The sequence below is a fragment of the Macrobrachium rosenbergii genome, chromosome 18 (genome assembly GCF_040412425.1).
Source record: "Macrobrachium rosenbergii isolate ZJJX-2024 chromosome 18, ASM4041242v1, whole genome shotgun sequence".
Taxonomy (NCBI): domain Eukaryota; kingdom Metazoa; phylum Arthropoda; class Malacostraca; order Decapoda; family Palaemonidae; genus Macrobrachium; species Macrobrachium rosenbergii.
Window position 1 is genome coordinate 27071734 of NC_089758.1, and position 12363 is coordinate 27084096.

The 12363-nt window shown below is 35.2% G+C and overlaps 1 protein-coding gene across 2 annotated transcripts in view; it reads right to left on the bottom strand.

Moving 5' to 3' along the window:
- LOC136848221 (uncharacterized) overlaps positions 1 to 12363 on the bottom strand; it is a 127108-nt gene that overhangs the window by 73167 nt on the left and 41578 nt on the right. The window contains exon 1 of one of the 2 annotated variants that reach the window (XM_067120566.1): positions 3827 to 3890. The exons of the other annotated variant lie outside the window; for it this stretch is intronic. The gene's annotated coding sequence lies outside the window, so the exon portion shown is untranslated. Of the gene's footprint in view, positions 1 to 3826; positions 3891 to 12363 lie in introns of those variants that run through there. 2 annotated transcript variants of the gene reach the window in all.

The following is a 12363-nucleotide window of genomic DNA, read 5'->3' on the forward strand; positions in this document are numbered from 1 at the left end:
ACTACCCGCTACACGGGGAATAAGGGTTGGTAAACACAAATAATGACAAACTTACATTGGCTGACTGCGCGCGCAGTCAAAGAAGGTTATTGCTATGTGGTTTACTGGAAAAGGTTAGACATTCTTCCATTGTTTCCTCTTTTTATTGAAATATTGGAGGTCAGTGCTGCAATTTGGGGAAACAAAAAACCGACTGGGCCATAAAGTTGTTGGAACGCCCTCTCTCGGTAAAGTGCCAGATTATCGTGCTCGGTATCGCTGATGGTAAAATAATGCGCAACGTACGTGCCCGCAAAAAAGTATCGTACGTGAGGTCATCTATAAAAGAATCCTCTCTCTTAAGCGCACACGGTACGTGAACATACGGTGAAGGCTATATATATTTTTCATAAGAAATAAAATTGCTTACTAACATTCAACAGCGTTGCTTGAGTTTGTAGCCCTTGTTCTGTTTAGGAAAAAAAAAAAAAATAACAGTCTACAATATAAATGCAAACGCGTCTTCATAATGGAATTAACTTCAAAACAATGAGAATTATAGACTTCATAAGTGCCTGCTGCTTATGCTGTAATAACATAATGCGTTATCCAAAAGTTTTAGTAAGTTTAGACTTTAACATTTCCCTGGCAATACACAATTTTGTTCGAAATGGCTGCTGTTATTGTTACTTATGTTATTATTAGTTTAGTCTGGCCTTATTGCAGCACGGGCTCTTGCTCGTAAGAAAACGAAGGAAAAAGAAAATTTCAGTACTTTATTATGCAAAAAATAAAGGCAATTACGCTAGAATTTAAAATGACAAACGGAAACAAATACTGCATTTCCTTCAGCTAATTATGGGACGTTTGAAAATAAGGTGCGATTAGCAATGACAAAAATTTTATATAAATAAGAATTTTATGAGGATATCCTGAACATTTTATTTATCACGTTCAATTTCTCTTTTCCTTCCAAGGACCTTTGCAGAACTGAATAAGCTAATTCTCCATTTTATGTCTTTAATTCAAGGTACCAAATCTATTTTTGCTGAGAAATACAGCCAACTGAAACAGTAATTATCCAAGAGAAATCTTCAAGCTAACCTTGGTTACAAACACGTTTGAGGAATAAGTTTTCTAAAGCTGGCTGTCCGTATATTATCAGATCGAAAAGGATTTGCTATTGCGACGCTCCAAAAAAAAAAAAAAAATTAATTTAGCCTTCTAACACATAGCATGAAAATGTGTTGAAAGGCTAAAGGCAAGAAATACTTTGTTCGTGACCTGTGCACTGAAGGATTTGCACGTTTAATATATTACATTAAATAACCCAGAAAGACGTTCATATCTGTGTTGTTTAGTCTCTTTTCTCTGCAGCTACTGAACATCAGGCCAGATTTGCTAATAAAGATGACTCTAAGAGAAAATGCTATAGATGCCTTTATGAGTTTTGCTTCACAAGATCCATTTCAGTGCCTAAAGATCTAAGAGTGAAAACGAGAATGTGTCGAAAAGTGGCATAGACGTTCGTCGCTCTGATTATGTAAATACCACTGTATATTTTGACAAGTAAAGACTATTGTAATGAAATGAACTTTCTGGGTGGAAATGGGAATAAATGTCAAAAAATGGCATAGACTTTCTTCGCTCTAGATATGAAAATACTACTGTATATTTTGACATGTAAAGGCTTTTGTAATGAAATGAACTTTTAAAGGGATAAAATGCTGTCCTGATTCCTGATGTCTAAAGTTTCCTGTAACCGACAAAATGGCATGAGGTTCTGATTTCTATGAATCCTGACAGGTTAGCAACTGTCATGCAAGAAACCATAAGATTTTCTAGGAGATTTCTTACAAAAGTACGGATACAGTGTCACTATAAATCTGGATAATAAATGCATATACTCAAAACAGTAAATTATTGACGGTTTGAGTATTTCACAGCAACAACTGCCTCAAGAGGAAACTAGCATTCAAGAACCAGGAGGAAAATGCTACCAAAACATCTAATCTATGAAAATATCCAGCGTCTATACATATGCTCAAGGAAATAGAATGACGGATAACGGGAAATCGAGCAGAGGTCTGCAATTGGACCTCTTTAAAATGAACATATAAAATCTTTTGGATTGTCGAAATTCACTTGGAGGACAACTGTCAAACAAACCCAAAAACTGTACTGGAGAGTGATTTGGGATTCAATAATGGATGATGATTTTGGGTTACAGATCAACAGGGCGTCGACATATTCAAGAGATTTTTCTTTGACATAACTGGACGATATGTTCCTCTTCCTCTTCGCAAATCTATACAATTTTGCCTCAATAAAATGCAATGCTATCAAAACACCTAAAATGGGAATTTCAGTATGTATAATCTTAACCATTTTTATTCACATCTGAACATGAACAGGTACCAATTGCTATTGGGTCTTATTTGAGTAAGGGCGAAATAAAAGAATAGCATGAAGAAATATATATATGATATGCCCTGATTGGCCATTAAATGCCTCAGTCTGAAATCTATGGACTTTAGTCACGTGTGAGAGGGTAATGGACAAAGCTGAATCATTTAATTGGTTCCTACGGTGAATGCAAATGTCTTCTTGGAATGGACAGTGAAAAGAGATTCCGGAAATGCTATTTCGGGGATGAGCATTTGTATTATAATTACATTATTACTGATGGTAGATCCAAGAAATCTCTCATACTATCACACCTAATTATACTACTTCAGGTTGACTAATTTCTTAATAATTTCCAAAATTTGCCGATGGAGGCATACGAAACAGCGGTAATCAAAGTCTTTGAATAACAAATCAAAAACTAAGAAACAAATTTGTTTTTGGAATGGTGATTTTTGAGCCGTCAAAAAAATATGGAATATGGCAACACCCTATCTCCAGTAATAAGGAAACGATGAAATATGTTTAAGCTATTTCCTTCGTATACAGCAATAAATCAGAGATGGTATTATAAGAAAATCTTATTTTCATCACCGTTTACGCTTAAGCGTAGATGGATGATTATACCCTCTGGGAGATTTAAGATCTTGTTTACATTCAAAGTCAAGAGATTGACTGCTTGCTCTATTTTTGAGTTATTCTTTTTTTTATGTTAGTCAATAATTTGTCTCCGAAAATGTCAGGCTGAAGGACTTTCAGGGTGGTTTTATCCTGCGAATATTACTAACTGATCTGTTTACCCTGTCTCAAGGTGGCTCTAGATAAAATCTTCATGAAAGGTGTCGTATTTAATATTATTCCTACCTGAGAAAACCTGTAGATGGTGACATATGCAGACTGCATTTTACAAAATTACAATTAATACAACTAAACTGCATACTGACTTTTGGATAAAAACTCTCTCTCTCTCTCTCTCTGACACCTGTTGGGCAAAGTTCCCCGAAAAAAACATTCAAATTCACCGGATAGCAGTTTTTGTGTTCACTCTGAGTACGACACTTAGATCATTCTCTCATACAAGAGTGTCTTTAAATGAAATTTCCTTAATCGTCTGCGAATAATTGTTTACTGTGTTTGGTTATCAACTCCGCCTTTAGTTCAGTTTAAATGTTTATAAGCGGGTTACACAAAACGTCGTGTCAGGATCTTTATGATTTTGTCAAACAGAATAATTCCCCTTTAGAAGAATCAGTCCTTCTAATTTTCAAAAATTCTCAATACGTTCCGGACAAATTAAAAATCAACTTGTCAGACATCAACGAATTGTTAATGAGAACTAAGAACGTTTGATCGTATCTAGTAATAAAACTATACCTTACTTATACAATGCGACAATATAAAGAAAAATTATAAAGAAGTATATAATGGTCCACATACTTACTTGAATAAGGCTTTGGAGGGATGCGCTGCCTTTAGCTCTGACGTCACAGATTTGTCATTTTTTTTCTCCACTCACCTGCAAATAAATTAAATACCTTTTAGTGAAATAAATTATTACAATTAAAAATTTCTTTGTACAGACACACATAATATATGTGTGTATATATATAGTTTAATATATACTTTTATAGTATATATATACTATATTTGTGTGTATATATGTATATGTGTTTACAAATTTTAGCATTTATAAACACATGACGTTTTTCACACTGACAAATATTACACCACAATCTTTGTGCGTACATTTATCAATACACACATGACTTGAAGTGAATAAATCAACGTGTTCACTGTGTGTTTTGCCTTCATTCTTTTTTTATCGTGCATCTATTTACAACCCAGATCTTTTCCTCGCGTAGGTAGTGACCTTGGACGGGGCAGCCCTTACATGGATCGACGCTCAGAAAAATACCACGTAGATAGAATTTGTTGCCTTTACCTAACTGGATTCGGACATTCATTATAGCAGAAGGGTAAAGGCTACCGAAATCTGTGAGAGGAGTTTCAGAATATTTATAGAGATTAATCGGATCCGCTGCATGGAATTCATATTCTTCATACCGCTCTATTTTGGAGGATATTATTCTCTCTTATCAGCATTCAGCAGACAACAAGAGATTTAGCATATCCAAAGGACAATTCCGTTAGATATTCTATCAGAAATTCTATTAGAAATTCGAGAGGAGTAACTTTTATACCTTTAAACTATCGTTGTTTCTAGAGTTTTATATAAAACCAAAAGTTGGACGTAAAGGTCTGTGTTTGGCTAAATGTCTCAAAGAAAGTTGTATTTATATATCGTTAAGGGCCGTACACACGATCAGTATTACTGTCATTATTTTGTGTACTGTCAGTAATACTGACGGTGTCTGCGTCATACTGAAGTACCATCAGTACCACAAAATGATGGTTACTGACTTCAAAATCCAGTCATCAGTATTTGGGCGGGCCTTATATTACTGATGGTGTGTTCGCTGTACTGTCGTTCCCATCAGTACTACCCAAGCTGTTGTGGTAGTTACAATGGCAGGAAAGGAAGAAGGGAAAATGGATCTTCAGAATTTTATTCTATTATATCGTCGCTTAACAGAGTTGTGAGATATTCGGAGTCAAAATTATATGAAAAGAGACATGCTTTCTCTTTATTCCCCATTTTACTATAACGCAATAGCGACAACCTCTCGATGTCGGTCACTGAACGTGTGTTTAGTGTACTGACAGTACCAAAATAATGACAGTATTTTTAATGACAGTAATACTGATCGTGTGTACGGCCCTTTGTGAAGGGATTTCTGTCCTTCGCCTATATTACTTTTCTACGGATAATGAAGGACACTTATTTGGCAGTAAAAATAACATTTTATCGCCAAGAAATCAGTTCATTACAAATAAAGAAAATCGCACCAGTGAGATCAAATGAAACAGTTTTGATAATTTCATTCATCACACGATGGATGTCACTAACTTTAAAAAATGGATGAACATGAATGTGAAATTGCAATATATTACAATTTACTTGCGATACGGAAAAATTATAATGAAGAGGATAATTTGCATGGAATAGACTCATTTGTATTGTAAATACCAAAGCCAAAGATCACACGTAAGCGTTCTGCTGAGTCACCAGCAATTTTTAAAGATAATCTTGAGAGGCATTTTCGAAAATAGTTTCATCCATCACAAGCCAATATATAAATATTAAAAAATACATTCAAATCAGACGTTTTTCATCATGGTAAGAAAGCAGCAAAATGCATATACATCTTTTTATTTCAGTTATTGTGACTCATGAAAGTGAAATACGTTCTTATTTTTGCCAGCCTGACCTCTCTATTGCCTGCTGAAGAACTATTGTAACAGTCATTCCCTCCATTAAATTCTAGTTTCTCTTTTTAATTACACGGTTCCCTGTGTCACTCAATGACACATACAAAAAAATAAAATACAGAGTTGTCAATATGTCGGGGAAATCAAACTATCGCCGAGGTATATAGTAATTATCGCCTGGGGTGGGATCTCGTCATCATTTTCTTGTAAAACACCTGTTTTTTTTTTTTTGTGACACTGTGAAATGTTGAAGTCCCATTTCTTCCAAGAAGTGAGAGAGAGAGAGAGAGAGAGAGAGAGAGAGAGAGAGAGAAACAACAAGGAGCATGAATTACTACAAGGTGAATTTTTTTTTTTTTTGTGACACTGTGAAATGTTGAAGTCCCATTTCTTCCAAGAAGAGAGAGAGAGAGAGAGAGAGAGAGAGAGAGAGAGAGAGAGAGAGAGAGAGAGAGAGAGAGAGAGAAATGACAAGAGGCACGAAATATACCAAGGTAAATTTGGAAGTCTCAAGAAAAAAACAACGCTCCTTCTTGTATTACAGGCAATCATTGGCGTTGGTGTTGTTGTCATTATCATTACTTCTTCCAGTATTCTGTCATTATCGTTACTTCTTCCAATATTCTGTCATTATCATTGCTTCTTCCAATATTCTGTCATTATTATTACTCCTTCCAATATTCTGCCATTATCATTACTTCTTCCAATATTCTGTCATTACCATTACTTCTTCCAATATTCTGTCATTATCATTACTTCTTCCAGTATTCTGTCATTATCATTACTTCTTCCAATATCCTGTCATTGTCATTACTTCTTCCATTATTCTATCATTATCATTACTTCTTCCAATATTTTGCCATTATCATTACTTCTTCCAATATTCTGTCACTGTCATTACTTCTTCCAATATTCTGCCATTATCATTACTTCTTCCAATATTCTGTCATTATCATTCATTCTTCCAATATTCTATCATTATCATTACTTCTTCCAATGTTCTGTCATTATCATTACATCTTCCAATGTTGTGTCATTATCATTACTTCTTCCAATATTGTTATTATTATTACTTCTTCCAATATCCTGTCATTATCATTATTTCTTCCAATACTCAGTCATTACCATTACTTTATACAATATTCTGTCATTATTATTAACCCTTCCAACATTCTGTCATTATCCTTACTCCTTCCAATATTTTGTCATTATCCTTACGTCTTCCAATATTCTGTCATTATCATTGCTTCTTCCAATATTCTGTCATTATCCTTACTTCTTCCAATATTCTGTCATTATCCTTGCTTCTTCCAATATTCTGTCATTATCATTGCTTCTTCCAATATTCTGTCATTATCCTTACTTCTTCCAATATTCTGTCATTATAATTGCTTCTTCCAATATTCTGTCATTATCACTGCTTCTTCCAATATTCTGTCATTATCCTTACTTCTTCCAATATTCTGTCATTATCACTGCTTCTTCCAATATTCTGCCAACCACAGATATTACTCTAGTTTATTTCTTCAATGCCCAACAGTGAAAGAAAGCACAAAACCTCAACGGAGCACAACGAGCCAATAAAAAACCTCAAGTCCTCAACCGAACCGATTCCGTGAAGTCGACGAAACTGGCTCTGGACTGTGCGGTCCATCTGTCAAATGGCCACTATTACCCTGCAGACCCTCGGGCCGATATCTCTATGACTTCTATGGCTATGGGTTTCCAGGGAAGAAGAGGACTTCAGAGCCGTGTACGTAAATTTTTCATTTTACTGGATAATTTTAATTTCATTTATTTTCCTATCTATTTTATATTTAGTGATTTTCTTTCGGCCATCTTTAGTTTATTTTCTGTTTTGTACTTGGTGATTTTCACTCTTTACATTTGTGGGTAAGTTGTGTTGAAGCTAGCTTAGCAAGTTCAAGGACTTTCTGGTTTGTTCCACAAACTATTTTTCTTATTTATAATAATAATAATAATAATAATAATAATAATAATAATAATAATAATAATAATAATAATAATAATAATAATAATAATAATTATTATTATTATTATTATTATTATTATAAAATAATATGAAGGGAGTAGACCCTCTTTTAACCAAGTTTTGACATTCTACTGATGCTGCCATTCTTTTTTTAAAATAATAATAATAATAATAATAATGCAGGGAAACCTAACACTAACAAACCATGAACAAAAAAATATACGAAGGTGTCAGGAGCACTAAAGAAAAATAATGAAGCAAAAGCCAGAAGGCAGTAATTAGATCCAAATGAAGCTCTCTTAAACTGTCTTTAAACGTGAGAAAATTTATTTATGACGGTCGAGCATGACGAGTTGCAAGTGCTAGGTACAACATACCAATCATTTTCGCTAAAACCACACCCGTGGAGGAAATGACCGCTGGAAGATAACGTCAGTTTTCTGTAATGAAAAGCAGTACTCGTGTTCTTGTTCGACAGATTTTCTCTCTCTCTCTCTCTCTCTCTCTCTCTCTCTCTCTCTCTCTCTCTCTCATTAGCCTACTTGATAGCTTATAATTCATATATATATATATATATATATATATATATATATATATATATATATATATATATATATATATATATATGTGTGTGTGTGTGTGTGTGTGTATAAAAATATATGCATATATACTGCATATATAATACATATATATACATACATACGTATATATGTATATATATATATATATATATATATATATATATATATATATGTGTGTGTGTGTGTGTGTGTGTGTGTGTGTGAATGACTGTCTTTCTGCCTGTCTATAGAGCGCTTATCACCATTGCATCACAATTATAACATTAATTCTTTTCAATTGTTAACTATGTAACCATGAGAAAATCATTTCTTTAAGAAAAATGAGATTCCCATAACAAAGAACAATAAAATGTGAAAACTGTTGAAACATGACTGGCAATATTGTCGTCGGTAATAGAAAACAAAACGCAAAACTTGACAGAGAGAGAGAGAGAGAGAGAGAGAGAGAGAGAGAGAGAGAGAGAGAGAGAGAGAGAGAGAGAGAGAGAATGCTGCCTCCAGACATGCATCAAAATATACCCTCTAAGTCAAATATGTCTCTACGTCCGATCTACATGTGTCTAAACAAACTGGCAAAGCATTGAGGCCAAATGACGACATATCTCCTAACAATGGAATCCTCCATTAACTCAGCAACCAGCAGCAAGTCATGTGACGCAAGTCCCGCTAACAAAGGAATCATTAACCTCACTTTAAACAGCGATAGAACGCGCAGGAGCGTCAGCGATAGCAAGAGTACAAACTGAAGGTCACGAGAATCCTAAGATAGAGTCGGAATCAGCCACACAAATTCATACAATAGACGATAAATGCGATTTTTTTTCTTTATTGTTATTATCGTTCGACGTAACTCGAAAGACTTACGACGATCTGTTGTAGTTCTGATCCCGTCTTAAAATTCCTAGGAATTTCGCGTCATAATTTCTTCTGCTTCTTCCTTTTCTTCTTCTCCTGCTTCTTGAGCAACGACTACGAAGAATGGAATTCGTTTAGTCTCTTCACCTTGGTGCAAGACTATTTTCTTTGTTCCTCTCTCTCTCTCTCTCTCTCTCTCTCTCTCTCTCTCTCTCTCTCTCCTACATCTTTTGCAAGACAGTAAGAGTCCATTGTTATCCTTCGGCTGCTGGGGTCGTAATGATTGGCTTGTGATTGGTAAATGACTGGATATCTGTTTCTGCTTTGATCTTTCATAAAGGCTCAATTCGTCTCGTACTGTATATAGGCATATGACGTAACGGAGTTCCTTGCGCAGACGAAAATAACCTCACGATGGAGGATTGCTGAAATTTTGGTGATGTGCAAAGGCGCTGAGTGATCACTGAGTACAGAGAAAAGGTGTAAAAAATAGCGAAATTTCATTCACTTATTTCTAAATCGGAACACCTACTTAGACAAACGCACTCGCATGTGTTTTGTGTGCGGGGAGCGCCCCTATGTGTATATATAATTTCAGGAGCTTACCTTATAATCCGGACTTTCTAAAAACTCATACACGATAACAGTTTTTCAGCACGAGAATTCATTTCTCTAGGCTACGAGTCTCTCTCGGAAGGACAGTACTGAGTGGTACGATAACTTCCAACCGCAATCGACATGCGTTTCTCTTGTCCGGCTCGACTATTACACGACGGTGGTATTTCTCTCTTCTGGCTTCTCATAAGCGGGTCAGCAGCTAAAACAATTTCAGGTATACTCTCCTATTTTGTGTGCGGTCGTTTTCGAAATGACAATTATCATAAAAGAAAGATACAGAGGGAGGGATCTGTTGTTTACAGCAATCATTTGGAGTCGAGTGTCACGTTCGCCGGATCTATGTATTATTAAAGTCAGTGACTTCTCTGATTTTTCACTCATTTTTTTTTTTAATACGGTCTCCCACTCAAAGCCTTGAAATCCCAAACGACAAATAGACATTATAAGAGTAATTCTCCATCCCATAAGGGGTTCGAACCCAAGCTGGTTAGGGGAATGATTTGTTAAGAGGAAAAATTAATTTGAAAAAATTAATTCAGACACTCTGCTATAACTTGCAGTGAAAATTAAAATATTTGACGAATCTATCAGAGACATTCTCCATCCCAGAAAAGATTCGAACCCACGCTAGTTAGGGGAATGATTTAGTGTTAAAAGGAAAAATTGATTTGAAAAAATGAATCTCGACACGTTACAAATATTTAAAGCGAAAAAGACAATTTTTGTCGAATTTATCATCAATTTCACAGAGGTAGTAGCTTGACAGAGCAACCAAAATGCCAACTAAGTAGAAAACAAGTGAAAAAGTTACTTCGGCGCAGTCGAGTTTTCTGTACAGCTTATAACCAAGGCCACCGAAAATAGATCTATCTTTCGGTGGTCGCGATGTAATTTTGTGTGAGCCGCGGGCCATGAAACTTTAACCACGGCCCGGTGGTGGCCTGTTCTACATCGTTGCCAGACGCACGATTATGGCTAACTTTAACCTTAAATAAAATCAAAACTGCTAAGGGTAGAGGGCTGCAATTTGATATGTTTGATGATTGGAGGGTGGATGATTAACACACCAGTTTGCAGCCCTCTAGCCCCAGTAGTTTTTAAGTTCTGAGGGCGGACAAAAAAAGTGCGGACGGATAGACAAAGCCAGCACAATAGTTTTCTTTTACAAAAAACTACAAAACCTTAAAAAAACATATAATCACGAGGGCAATCAAGTGATGATTTCAGGTACCGGTTTACTTACAATATAAGATAATGGAAACTCCAATCCCGAGTGAGATGGAATAACGGAAATCTATAAAGGAGACTACTTTGGAAAGTAAAGATTTATTTCAAAGCCACGTGACCAAATCAAATCAAATATTTTAAAAATCATGTTAAGAATTTGAACCATCATGGAACGACAAACTCACGCTCCGAGGAGCTCAAGATGTCCCGAGCTTTCACCCGACAGGGAAAAGGGGAACACATCCTTCAGTAAAGTCACCTGAAGGAGACCAAACCAAAGGTATTTTAATGAATGAACAGCTTAAATGGCTCCGCTAGACACTCCTCACGGCTATTACCGTCCTAACCCACTTGATCGCTTCCGTTCAGGAACCATTATTATACACTGGTAGGTGGGTGGACACAGACAGACAGACAAACAGACAGGACCGGGGGGAGGGAAGCTGGCGATGATATAGATGAATCACCTTTGGAGACGGGGAATGCTTAATATACTCATCAGACTGTGACCTATCAAACTATAGTCAAGCCCAACAAGACTAAAAGTGGCGTTATCGTGCTTTGGTAACCTACCGGTCATCAGTGCGTCCGATTTCTTAACGGAAGGTTGTCACGACACGATAATGTAAACTTCTGACTTTGGCCAACGGCTGTAGGCCTCATAAAGATTGAAAACAAAACACTGTTGTAAATTGATCATTCATTTAAGAATTGATACGGTCAATCGATTCATAACGTACCTCAAAATAATATATATATATATATATATATATATATATATATATATATATATATATATATATATATATATATATATATATATATATATATATATATATATATATGACATTATATACATATATATATATATGAGAGAGAGAGAGAGAGAGAGAGAGAGAGAGAGAGAGAGAGAGAGAGAGAGAGAGAGAAATAACCTGGGTACACAATGATAAATAAAATATCTATTAGATTATTTCTTTATCTCAAAATTCGTATAATCAAATGAATGTATATGCACATATGCACACAGAGCTAAATATATATATATATATATATATATATATATATATATATATATATATATATATATGTATATATATAATATATATATATTATGTATATACATATAACATATATATTATATACAAAAAAAAATATATATATATATATGTGTGTGTGTGTGTAGACAGTATATATGTTTCATACTTCACGAATGAATATGCGCAAGCGAGTATTCGACAGAAGACCTTGCTCTAAATTCGACCTCAAAAGAACAAAACAAAAAATCCTGACGGGGGCGATGCCCCCGGATATTACCCCCTGGGAGGTTCAGAGCAACAACATATGCCTCTATCGTGCCTTTGGCAATTGTGG